Source organism: Falco cherrug, chromosome 13, assembly GCF_023634085.1.
Source record: "Falco cherrug isolate bFalChe1 chromosome 13, bFalChe1.pri, whole genome shotgun sequence".
Classification (NCBI taxonomy): Eukaryota; Metazoa; Chordata; class Aves; order Falconiformes; family Falconidae; genus Falco; species Falco cherrug.
In genome coordinates this window covers 32,165,433-32,178,825 of record NC_073709.1, presented here as the reverse complement: position 1 = coordinate 32,178,825, position 13,393 = coordinate 32,165,433, and positions in this window count along the sequence as shown.

Genomic DNA, 13,393 nt, shown 5'->3' with positions numbered 1-13,393 from the left:
GTGGAAGATTACTGAGCAGGGCTGAGCAAGCTGGGCTTTTCTGTTGAGTCATCCAAACATCCAGTGCTAAAATTCTGCATTAAAGGGGCTATTTTGGCTGTAGTTCCCAGGGAACAAGCAATAGCAATTTGCATTGGAAAATCCTATGGAGAAATAAACTTAGAAGGAAGTTCAAGTCCTGGGTTTTTATTTCATCGTCGAAGAAAAAAGCAAAAGATTGAGACAAATAGCATGTATGTGCCATCTCCGGGAAAAGGGATGACAGCTCCTTTAGGGGCCATACAGGCTGCACACTGCACCATCACCAGTCACCTTTGCATTGCAATTCAGTGCATTGTGTGTGAGCTACAAACATCTAATCAGTTTCTTTTCTTGCCATTGCTGTATAGACAGGCATGTGTCCCTTTGGTGTCTGTACTTTCATTGCCTCAGCTTTATCCCATCTTGATCCTTTCCATGGTGATGGTTCAAGCTGCCTGTGCTTAGAAGTGCTCTGCTTTTACCTACAGTCATGTATAAACAGAATCAGCGTCACAGAATCACAGCATGATCAGGTGGGAAGGGACCTCTGGAGATCATCTAGTCCAGCCCCTGCTGAAGCAGGTTCTAGAACAGGTTGCACAGAGCCACATCCAGGCAAGTTTGAATGTCTCCAGAGAAGGAGACCCCACAGCCTCTCTGGGCAGCCTGTCCCAGGGGTCTGTCACCCTCACAGTAAAGATTTTCCCCGTCTTCAGATGGAGGTTCCTGTGCTGCAGTCTGTGTCCGTTGCCCCTGTCCTGGCGCTGGGCACCCCTGAACAGAGCCTGGCCCTGTCCTCCTGGCTTCTATGCTGCCTTCCAGTTTCTGTCTCCCATTTTGGTTATTCATCTGAGTGACTGTTGTGAGTATCACTGGCCATTTCCCCATTTCCCCAGCCTAAAATGTTCTGCTTTGAATAGTCACTGTTTGAGCCAGCTGACTTCAATAAATCAGAGTGAAATACATGGATCCCTCTCCCTGCCCTGCCATATTCACTGGACTTGGCGGGGGGAATCTTCTTTTTATGTAGGTGATTCAGAGTTTTCCTTCCCCACATTGTCAGCTACATCTTTCCCTTGTCTGGCAGATGTCATGGTGGCATAGGGCATCCCTAAGTGCTCTGGGGGAGGGAGAGGGGAGGAAATGCAGTCTGGATAAGGTGGGGCCATCAAAAGTTAGAAAAGCACAGCCAAATTAGGGCAGCTTCTAAATGATCCCCACGTGCCCCAGGGACTGCCTGAACTCATCTCAAGGGAAAACCCAAAGTCTTTCTCTTTTTTTTTTTTTTTTTTTTTAATTCCTGCACCAAGGTCTGCGTTAAGACAGCAGTCACCCTCCCGTGGGGTCTCTGCACATGTCCGCATGGCATGAGCCCATGCCAAAACACCGAATTAGCAAGGGCTAACAGAAACGGTGGGTTTGCTCAGTGCTGCACCTGTGCTAACACACTGTTCCTCAGCAGCACTAACTTACCTGGACTAGGCAAAAATTGAGGTTTTTCTAGAGATGGCAGTGTGTCTTCAACCATGTTAAATTAACCAAGGTTTGGGGTTTATTCCAGCAACTTCAGCTTCTGCTGCTACCCAACATTACCTTTCTCCTGGAGTACTTGTTCTCTCTTCAACGACCACGGCTGCCCACACTACCACTTTTATTAGCAGCTTTTGTTCCTTTCCGTGGACAGTGGCAGCTTTTTCACGATTCTGCCAGAGCCAGAATTGAAACATTTGTTAATCACTGAAAAAGTTTTCAAGGTATTGGTATTCTACTTTAATTTAATTTTTTTTTACATAAAGGTGTTGTTTACCTCACGGTAACACTCTGCCTACAGAATATTTTTCCACGCATTTAACACCATCATAACTAGTGCTCAGCCTCAGTGTCTGTCCTACAGGAGACTATTAATGAAGGCACCAGCTCGGTAGTGCCATTGGTCTTTGTTTGCTCTTCCTCGTCCACCTGTGTTAACCAGACAAGCGGCATCATTCCCAGATCCACCCAAGAGACCTCATGTTTTGATGACCCTGTTGTAGGTGCTAGCCCTTGCTTTGGCGTTCCTCGGTGCCAGCAGCAGGGACCTGCTTCTGCCCATGCGAAGGGCCATCTGGGAAATGTGAAACCGGGGAAGAAACAGGCGACCTGCATTCAGAACAGCCTCATCCTTGCTCAAGGACCTCAAGGGGCACTTGAAGGGCAGCCAAATCACAACACATCTAATTCCAGTTTGGCCTCTCTCCTTGTTGCATCATGTAAACCTCCATGTACCACATAGCGTTACGGGGCAGCATCGCCACGGCTCAGCTGCATCCCAAAACTCAGTGTCAGAGCTGCAGTCAGTGGGAACCTTTCCTGTGAAACATGCATGTTGCATTTGTCACCACAAGTTAAAAGAGGTCACTAACAGTTAACTAATTAGGTAATCAGGCAACTAATTATGCAACTAATTAGGTCTGACCTAATTTCTGAAAAATAAAAGTCCAGGAATCCTTTAGTTTGTTTCCTCTTTAGGAATAATTCATTAACAAACACATTCATTTTCTTTCTGTGAAGCATCCCATGTGAGTCATAGCCCAAGTGGCTTCTAGTTACTTCTTTCATAATCAAAGATCCTGTGTCACTTTTTCAAAAGGTGAGAGACAATTGCCAGTGCTCTGTCTGGCATCCCCTTGCCTAGCAGACACAGATGGCGATGCCTACGGCTGTGAGCGAGCTGAGGCTGTTTGCATAATGCGTGTTTCCTTTGCTCATCAAGTTATTGCAACCTCCACGCTTTCCTCACTTTTGCAGAGCTCCAGCTAACAGCTGCCTGCGGACAATAGTGAAGAACGTAGGCAGAGATCTTCAGAGGGACCTAAAGAATAGATTCAGGGGCATTCACCGAGAGACCTCCTTGGAAGACTTGAGTTTTTAGCATCCCTTCAGTCTCGGAAAACTCCTTGGGGGAAAGGGTTATGGTTTCACATGAGACAGGATGATCATCTGCCATATTTTAATTCATACTTACTTACATAAAGGCTAGTTTCTAGCCGTCCCCTTCTTACCTTCATGGTTTTCTCCCCGATCCCAAAAGATCACAAGAATAAAAAGGCTTTTGAGGGGTAAGCCTGAAGAAACACTCACTGCTAGCAGGGTGCGGAGAATCACAAATAAGGGAGGGATAGCATCCATGAAAACAAGATGCACTTATCAGGAGCTTTTGCCGTATGTCAGAAGTAGAATGATTTCCTTAAGGCAGCACCCAGAAACCAGGTGGTATTGGGGCAAATCTTCCATGTCCTGTGCTATTCAGCCAGCAAAGAAAAGATGGTTGGCTGAGGAGAGAGTCCTAGTGAGGCTTTCAAAGGCCTCGTCTCTTTTTTAATCTTGGCAAACTCTGAAGAAAGAGTGTTGAGAAAGGAGAGAGAGGGAAGATGGGGAGAATGAAATTTCTCTTACTTAAAACTATCCAAATAATTCTTGTGAGGGGAGTGAAAAAATTTGTACTGAAGAGGCTCATAAAAAATCCACTGTCTAATTTTTCCAGGCTGGGCCTCCCGTGAGCAACGCTCCGCACCGAGACTAATATCCACCCCTGTTCAGGGAACCAGTACAAGGACTATTTCCACAATAAATGACCTTTAAAGTGGGGCTGACATGATGTGTAAGTGTTGTGCTCGCCCTCTGCACTGCAGCAAATTGCATGTTGAGGAAGGAACGCTTGTCTTTTGCCTATGAAAAATTGCCCACGCCTGCCCCATCACACCCAGTCACTCCTAACATGCATTTGTTTGTGTGCCCGTTTGGCTTCAAGGCGCTGCATCACAAAACAACACCAGAGCAACATCCTATTAAAAAAAAAAAAGGTGTATGATGAAATTCTTCCCCAAAAGATAGGCGACTCCTGCCTATTACCTAGGATCAGGACAGTCTTTTTTGAGTTGAAAGTCCCAGAAAAGAGGCAAACATGTTACAGGAGCACCTGAGCTCCTGCTTGCTCTAGCTGCATGGAAAAAACAGAGCGAAGAAAGCCTGGGCAAAGAAAAGGTGCGTTGGAGTTGGGTGTCTCAGCTCCCAACATCTCCAAGCAAACACCCTCCCCTCTGCAGAGGGTGGCTGAAGGGCTGGAAGGTGGCGAGAGAGGAGCAAAGAGCCCACAAAGTCTTCTGTCGTCTCAACAGCTAAACAGCTGGGCTGGCTATTGCTTCTGGCAGGGATTTATATGTATTTTGACCTAGAAACAAACCAAATGAGCTCCTCTGCAGAATTACAGCTGAATTTACAAACATACATGCAAAAAAACCAAAACTTGTTTCATCATCTGGCATCACTTTTACCACTACTGAATGCAAGCGTCTCATTGCCTCGTTACCGCCAGGTTTCATCTCCATGTTTTCCTTCAGTTTTCAGGAAACTGATCCATTTCGAACCAAGCCCTTCCCACCACCAGAAAGCCCGTCTGCAATGAACATCCCATTTGCCACTCACGGTTTTCCCATGCCTGCGTGGGGTACTGGTGTCTCCACTAGCGACAGAGCAAACTCTCTCCCCACTTCATGCCTGCAAGGTGACATGCATGCCAGGACCCCATCCCTCGCTGCCGGTTGATAATGTCAAAATCAGCAATCACAGCAGTGTCTGCAGACTGACTCAAGCCTCTTCACTCCTCAGAGTCACTGGAGCTGCACAGAGCTGACAAACTCAGACATGCAAGGTGTGCTTTCCCTGGGAAGCATGTTAGGCGCTGCAAAATGAAGGTGAAACCTCAGTGCTTTTGCAGAATTGCTTTTGATCGCGCACCACATCAGAGTAACTTGCAGAGAAAAGCATGTGAAATAATTAAGCGAATATTGTCCCACCTACTGTGAGGGCACTAAAAGTAAAAACAGATAGGGTGGGCTGCAGAGAACAGCAGAGAGCAGGCTGGGCACTCCCTGTCCTCCCCTCACCCTTGCATAAATTTCTTTTTATACAAATGTGTGTGATGAGCAAGGGAGCAAGTACAGAGCCGAGGAAATAAAGATATTGTGCTTTGCTATTGCCTTTCTCTTGCTACTTGTTAAGAGCCAGGACACAAAAATAAGATGCTGCCTGTGCACCGTTAACTGCTCGCCGGCGTGATCCGTGGGCTCCATGGGAAGAGGCTGAGCCTGGCAGCTGCTCAAGGGCTGCCCCTCGCTTTTTGGGGGGTGGGAGAGCTAGACCCTCTGCTTCACACACGCACACACAAGCCTATGTATTCTCTATATGTAGCATTTTAAAAGCTAAAGCATCTACTCTCAGAGCAGAAGAAAGCACCCAGCCCAGGTGGTTATGAGGTTGAGGCGGTGCCGTGGTGCCTACGGCTCTGCCACCGTTACAGCTCCTTCGTGTCCTGCCTCCTTCCTTATGCACCAAGCTGTGCCACATTTCTCCTCCGTAATCCACGTCTGTGTTTCCCTCCACCACCTCTCAAGGCATACGTGTTCCCTTTCTCTCTTTTTGCTTAAGCGCTTTCCTGGTTTGCCCTTTCCCTCCCCGTTACATTTCTTTGAACAACCCAGATGTTTCACTCCTGATGGGAATATCCCGCACTCCTCAAGTGCCCCAACAGCTTGGAGGGGAGATTTGAGGAGCTCAAGGCAGGACACCTGAGCTTGGTCAAGAGGCTGATGGATCTCTTTTTTGAGAGATTTAGAAGAAGCAGAAGGAGAAGTCTTGGCCAAGCCCAAAGAATCCTGAAAGCATTTGTGTCCTGATTTTGGGTAGGACTTTTGCAAGTAAAGACTAAACCCTTCAGAAGAGCTCGGTTTAGGTAGACTGAGATGGAGAGTTAGAAATGCTAGAAATTATGAAAACTGATTGTCACGTTGTTTACAGGACACTGGCTGGCATTTGCTAGCATGTAAGTGTAATAGCAGAGTAAAGAAAGCTGCTGTGCTTTAAAAGCTCTGCCAGGGAAAAAAAAAAAAAAAAAAAAAAAGCACAGCTAAGCAGCCTCCAGCCACAAAATCAGACTGGCTGGATGCATGTGCCCTGCAATCCGCAGGTGGTCCGGCCAGGGTCCTAGCACCAAGCAGCCACTCCAGAAGGCAGAAATGCCAATTGCTGGGCAATTGCTGTGAACATGCATAAATTTTCTCCTCTTCACATTCCTGAGCTCTTTGCACATTTTCCCTACATCTGGTAAGCCCTGCAGGCAGAGATGAAGGGCGCAGCAACCGCACAGGGGGACCTGGCAGTGGGCTGCCCCTGCTGCTCGCAGGCTCTTGCCAGCTGGGCTTGGGGGGGGCAGAGGACAGGGCAAGCTTGTGCCATGCCCCTGTGCTCCCCCAGCGCCAGGTGTTTGTGACCACCTGCAATTTTCGTAGTTGTGACGCTTCATCACACTTTCCTAGCCATTCCCTTTACCGGGATTACCTGGCAGCTGCATAGAATATCCAGTCTCAACCCATCCATATTAATAATCCAGAAGCTTCCCTTTCCTCTGAAAGTAGAAAGTAGCTGTCCTGGATTTCTACAGTACCCAGTGCTTAGCGTGTGAATGGGATGGCATTAGCTACCGGTGCTGCTCGCTAGCTCTTTCTGGCATAGCTTTCAGCATTATTTATAACGCGATTGCTCTACTTCCTAGACCTGACCCATGCACCTGCCAGGAATAGACTTCAGGCTTTCCTCTCAGAGCAGTGAGTATTGCTTTCTCCTTTCTCATACCTGCAGCCCCACCAAGATTTTCTGGACAGCTCGGTTAACCCTTTTTCTTGCCATGACTGAGGGTGAAGAAAAGGTTATCCTCTTCCTTTGAACTTCTTTCCTTAGACCTAAATTATTCCTCGCATCGCTTTTTCTGGTTTACCTAGTAGAATAACGTGAGATTTTAGTGTCACGCAATGAAAATGTGCACACAGAACTCAAAAAGAAGACAGGACTGCCTTCACAGTGCAGCATACACTCCAGAGGTTTGGTCAAGCTTCTCCTGACCCCTGAGCCATTTTGGACAAACAGTATAAATTTTTCTGCAGATGCTTAAGGTCCTGACGCATTAGAGATTGTTGTGAAGTAAAATCTAGTGAGTTATGCAGCTGCTCAGGTAAGATACCCTTTTTTGACTTCTGATGTATTTTTCCTTCCTGGAAAGTAAGGTACCATGGACCTGCAGGGAGGGTTTTGTTTGCTAACCAGTTAAATTGGAAAAAATACTATGAGTTAGCAAATCCCATGCTTTCACACCTTAGGAAAAATGTGGTCATTATGCCAGAGAACTATGACCTTGCGAAGCTTTTAGGTATGGCATTTAAATTAAAAAAAAAACCAACCCAACACAATCCCTTTTCCATGGTAACACTCACATGCTGGGTGCTGTCAGGACGCTGCTGGGTGCCTCTTGCTCTCCTCCACATCGGTCCTTGGGGACACTGGCACTGCTGGCACATGTGCACCAGCTGGAAGCACTCACTCCCCACTCTGCATCCCTAATGCCTTTGACGGGGTTCAGGCCATCGCATCCCAGAGGAATTTATCATGATGGGCTTTCACAGCAGTCATTTTGTGCTAGCAGAATAATAAAAATACTAATACATTCCAGTCTTGCTTTGTGGCAATACAACAGGCTTTTATGCTGGAGGCTCAAGCTCAGAGAAGGACATGAACACTAGGGCTGAGCAGCAGGAGCTGACAGAAATTTCTCAGTGGCTGAAAACTTTTGAACGGTCTCAAAAACAGCTGTTTTGCCTATGGGAGAACAGCAGAGCTTGCGGCCAGGAAAGCTGGTGTACAAATGACGGGCACGCGCTGCGGCGGCAGCAGCAGGCTCTTGGGGCAATTGGTGCATCAACGGCAGAGGTGCACAGTCCCAAAGAGGTGAGTGAGCAGCACCCTGAGGGGAAACATCAGGGTGCATGGGCAGCTCACCCTGGTCTATGGAAAACGTGCCACTGACGTCAATGAGTGTTTCAAGCTGCCAAACATCAAAGGAAATTTTGCCTTATCAGTGATGCCCATTGCCTGGAGAGATGCTGGTGTTTCCAGCCCATATCTTATGCACCTCAGGCTTGCAAGGTGGTGGAAAGGGGCACCTTCCACCATGATGCAATTCCCTTCATCCTTTGGAAATGTCCAAAATGCCCCACAGCGGGTACAAACTGCTGGAGCCAGCAGCTCCCTCCTGCTGCAGCTTCTGGCTCAGGAGAGAGCCACGGATCCAGAGGTGAGAAGAACAAGCTGTGCAAGATAGAGACATCGCAGGGATCCAGGGCCGCAATGCTTGGCTCGGCCTCAGTACACACTACACTTTGTGGGGAAGTTTTGCCTGGCTCAGCCGTCACTCCCAGATGGCAAGGAGCAGGCAAAGCAGCCCGTGGCACGGTCGCTTGGCTGCTTCCCCCATCCATGGTCAGCCCAGTGCCAGGGAGTTTCCTCCTCGGCGCTGCTGCGCCTGAAAAATGAGTTACTCCGAGACGTACGCTGTGGTGTGCTCCCACACACAGCTGCAGAATGAGTTATTTAACGGCACAGATATTATTGAGACACAGACTGTAATGCCTGTCTTCTTTCCGAAGTAAAAAAAAGAGCATTACATCATGCCTATACTGGGAAACACTCCTTCCTTAAGGACAAAAGCAAAAAAATTACCTCAAAAAGGATGATTAAAATGTAAGGATGCTGGCAGGCAGGGCAGGAGAGGCCGACTCCTTCCATCCTGGTGCTTATGACCTTGCCAGTGTTCTTCCTCTGCTTCCTGCCCATGGAAAATAATTCAAATAATTCACCAGAGAGAGGATGGGGTGGGGGGTTTAGGGAAGCTTTATGGTCCCACCCCCATAAAAGCACCAAGGGGCCCAGCATCTCCTGGGGGTCTGAGGAGAGCAAAGGACTGTCAGGCTCCCCCCACCGTGCACGTTCAGGTTTATCATGGGAGGGTGAGAGGGGACCTCAGGGGATGCTCACACGGCTGGCCCTGACCCACAGCCAGCCCTGCTAACCCGTCAGCAGAACGTCGGTGCAGGCAGGTGACGCTGAATTTATCCCATCTGCAAGCACTTTGCAAGTGCTCAGCATTTGCTCCTTTCTGTATGTCAACAGCATCTGAAACATGCACAAGAAAAAAAAAAAAAAAAAAGCTGTAACTGGGCTGAGTTAGATCACTGACTGTGACTGGGATTGTAGTTTCTCTGTGCTGTGTAAGAGATCCCCAGATTACATTTCTACTGTCCATGCTGTTGAAGCTGACAGGAGTTCAGATGCATTTAATACCAGGTGAGAAGGTGGAGACAGTGCTGCACACATGAGTGAACCCTTACAGGAGCCTGACAGCAGAGATTTGCTCACAGCAAAAAGGCAGGCATTCATCTTGATATATCTCCTGTCACGTACTGCTGCAAATATGTCATTTTGTTGCTTTTTCTCCTCCCTCTCCAATAAGCATTTCACCTAAAAGGAAATTCAGAAAAACAGATTAGTTTCTTTCCAGCCCTGTAATAGCTGCACTTTCACTTCAGGATTTCTCTCTCCGTGCATTGGTAATGATTTACACTATGCTTTCAAGTGGATTTTTTAATGCATTTCCAGGTTTTCCATTTATGGGACAAAAGACTAATTCTACGGATAAAAAGACAATGTGCTTTGGGAGTCAAGCCTGCTATGCTGAGGTTACAACTCCCATATAGGGGTCCGTTCCCTGAGGTTCTCGGTGACTCCCTACAAAATGCCCCACATGCTCAGGAGGAAGGCAATCCTCCGAGCTGCTTTGGGAAGACCAAGGAAATAAGTGGTTTCCATACCTCTCTGTACAGAAGTCGATGCCCAGGTTACGGGTTTTGAATACGGACGGTTTAAAAGGATGGTGGTGGTGGTGGTGCTCACTGAAGATTTACCCTTCATTGATTTAATGATATCAAACACTGTATGGTGATTATACTGAGAAACTGGTACCAAACCTTCTTTAATAAGAAAACTTATTTTGACATTTTCTGCATTGCTGGCTGTACCACTGTTATCCAGTAAAATACCAAGAACTTGAGTGTCATATATTGGCCTAGCATGTTCATACTTTATTTATGAATGACAATGATATAAGTGATGCTTTCTTTGAAAAATTTGAGAGAAGTCTGAAAATTAAAACAGCAGCAGCAAAACCCCCACAAAATGAAACTTTAACCACCACCATGTTCCCAGAGCTATTCTTGGAAAGGTTGTCATGTTTGTGTGAAATCTCAGGGACGGAATGTATGCAAGCATTCTGCTCAGCATAAACCCCAAACACCCACCACACTGCTAGATTAAATGTAATAACGTGTTCCAAAAGGGAGATACACTGCAAAGCAAATTACACAACCTTTTGGTGCATTTGGACACCCAGAAGGGAAAGGTGCCAGGGGAATAGCTGGGGTTTTTCCGCTGAACGCACCAGATCTGCAACAATGAACCATGAGAGTCCAAGAAAAAGGTACAGCAAGGTGGCTAGCAGCAGCAAAATATGACAAAGGGAGAAGTTATTCTCTGAGGAAGAAGGGGCTCTCTATGGGCTGGCTGCTCCCATCAGAGCTGTAGCTGTCATCTCCAGGACCGTAGGCAGAGGGTCTGCCCTAGGAAATATTTATTTCTTCTTAGAAGGGGTGTTATGGAGCATACATGCTTGCTGAGGAATTAACTTCTGTTTTCATGTAACAGGAAAATCTGGATGCAAATTGGAATTACTGCAGTTTGCTGCCTCTCCTACAGTAGGCTGGAGACTCCTTCCGATGGGAGTGCCTGAATTTCACGATGTAAGGAGCAAAGGAACACCTGCCACATGAAGTGTGCTTTGTTCGTGTGCTCTGAGCATACGTGGTTCTATTCCTTAAGATTTCCTTTCCCTTGTAATAGTAATGAAGGCTCAAAGATAAAGGACATTCTACCTCACATCTTCCATCTCTGAAGCTTTCATGATATCTATGATATCATATATATGAACGCACAGAGTAGCACACTAGCAACATGACGAGAGTGCAGGTTTAACCTTAACTCTGCCAAGGAACAAAACTATGCAACTCATTGCCTAAATCACCATGTAAATCCAGACAAAACAATCCACTTCTCCACTAGGTATGCACGTGGTGCTTTCCAGATCCCTAGAAGACTCTATTCTTCTCAGGGCTAGCTCAAGGCTCAGCTGCTTTGCTGCCTTGAGGATGAGGACAAGAACAACTAATGCAGGCACAGAGCAGTACTTTGGTGAGAGCCATCCAGTTCCACCCAGCACTGTTCCACCTGGAAAAACCAAGCCTGACTAATGCTGAAAAAAACCCCCACCCTTTCTTCTTTAGCATCTGCTCGATTGGAGAGTCACAGGCAAAATGAGCCTTTAAAAAATACTGTTATCATTAAATATTACATTACATTGTTGCTTTTCTTCTAGAATCTGAAGTGACTGACCTGTCTTTGTTGGAACTGATGCTCCACAGCACTGAATCTTGTATTAATGGTCTTCCTCCAGTTCATCAGGGTGTCCATTCCTGTAGGCAAGCTGGGGAACTGTGGTTTGCAGACCTGGGCAGCCTTTTACATTCAGCTCGCTGGGGGTCTAAAAACCACAAGAAAATAAACAATCTGTTACATTACAAATATTTAACAGGCATTGGCATCGAGGCTATTTCTATCAAGTCCTGCATGTGAGCTCAGATAAATGAAGACCCAGAATACTTGCCATGTGGCTTTTACTAATGACTTTGAAACAAATAAATGGGGTCCTGACACCAGAAAATTGTGCTGCTCTGGAGGCAGCTGAATTATTCCATTTGCAATTTCTGCTGAAGATTTGTAGTCGCTAATAGATGTCAAAGAAAATCCTGCTGGAGCTAGTCAGGAACCAGAAACCAGTTGAGTATCACATGACTTTTGAGTGTGATGGGAAGCCTTTCTCACTGCTGGGTAGAAGGGAGTTACTGAATTTAATTATTTTAGGCTGCAATCAGAAGAAGAAAAAATTTCAGATATATTCATTTTTGCTCCACAGCACAGGGAGATAGAAAGAAAGAAAAAAAAAAAAAAAAGGATGAAAACAGCTTAATTTGGAACCATTGTCAAACTGTGCTAAAAGGGTTCATTAATGTTAACTGAGTTGAAGTCAGCGTAAAGAGGAATGCTTTAAATGTGTGAATACATTCAACACATCTGCATACGAGACCCGGTTGTTTATGGTGACTGCCCCGTAAGGACAGACACTTGCCCCAGCCAGGGCTGGTTAAGCTGCAAACCTTCTCCCCAGAGGGTGCAAGTCTTGTGGTCTCAAGCAGAGATGCTCTGGCAGCTCAGAGGCGAAGGCAGACACATCAATGATGTGTTAGTGCACCAAAGACTGTTGTTCTAGGATTCAAAGCCGCGTTCCAATGATGTAGCATAACCACAGGAGGCTTGTGCTGAATATGGAGTTTACGCAAGGATTTTTCTTTTAAAAGTCATCTCACTCTCCATTTATTTTGCTTGTTTTCAGTGTTTTGTTGGATAGCTTGGGAAATAATGGATTATTATTTTTTTCTTCTCGATTTTGTGATTGATCTGAAAACTTACAAGAAATTTGTTTCAGGTCAGATTAGAATATTTACAGTTTTACCTGAAAAATTACAAAGAAGAACTCTAGAAACACATATTCTGGACTAAGTAAAAAAAAAAAAAAAAAAAAAAAAGTCATATTTGACCAAAAAAATCAAATGCTTTGGATATAGCTGTCTGTTATATAATCAGGTCTTATATTTTAAAACAAAATTTGTGTTAAGTTTAAACAAAAAATAACGACTTGTGGAAATTTTCAGAAGTAATGCAGAATAACAAAACAAAACCTCTCATTTCAAAAATAGTCACTACATTCAAACCAAACATTTAATGAGTTTTAGCTCTTCAAAACCACAGTGAAAAGACTTTCAGTAAAGTCTTTGTCTGCTTTTTTTTTGGGGGGGGGGCGGGGAGGAGTTACCCCCTTCCTTTGTTCAGTTGGTTACTAATTAAGAGCAACGCCAGACTTCTGGTGCCATGAAGCAGAGGAGGTTATAAGAATTGTTGCAGATCACGGTTGTAAGCACGCAGCACAAGCCACCTACAATTCTAACCATCTCAAGTGTGAAACCACAAGTGACCCTTGTCTCACAGATGGCAAACAGGGGGCACAGATCCTTGGCATCACTTGCTGTGGTCATGCAGGACACGTACAGCTTATCAGGTAGCGCAGCCCAAGAGAAGTGGAGCTGTAGGGAGGAACAGCTGAAGACCAGATGTCACAGCACTCTTCAAACTACTGGCTGCAACAAGGTCTTTTACCATCTCATACCAGCACACTCTTCACGCCAGTCCCTCTGCTGCCTTCACCTCATCTCACCCAGGGCATGTGTTCTCTCTCTTCTCCCTGCTTCCTCCTCGGCTTACTCCCTCCCCATCGGCTCTCAAC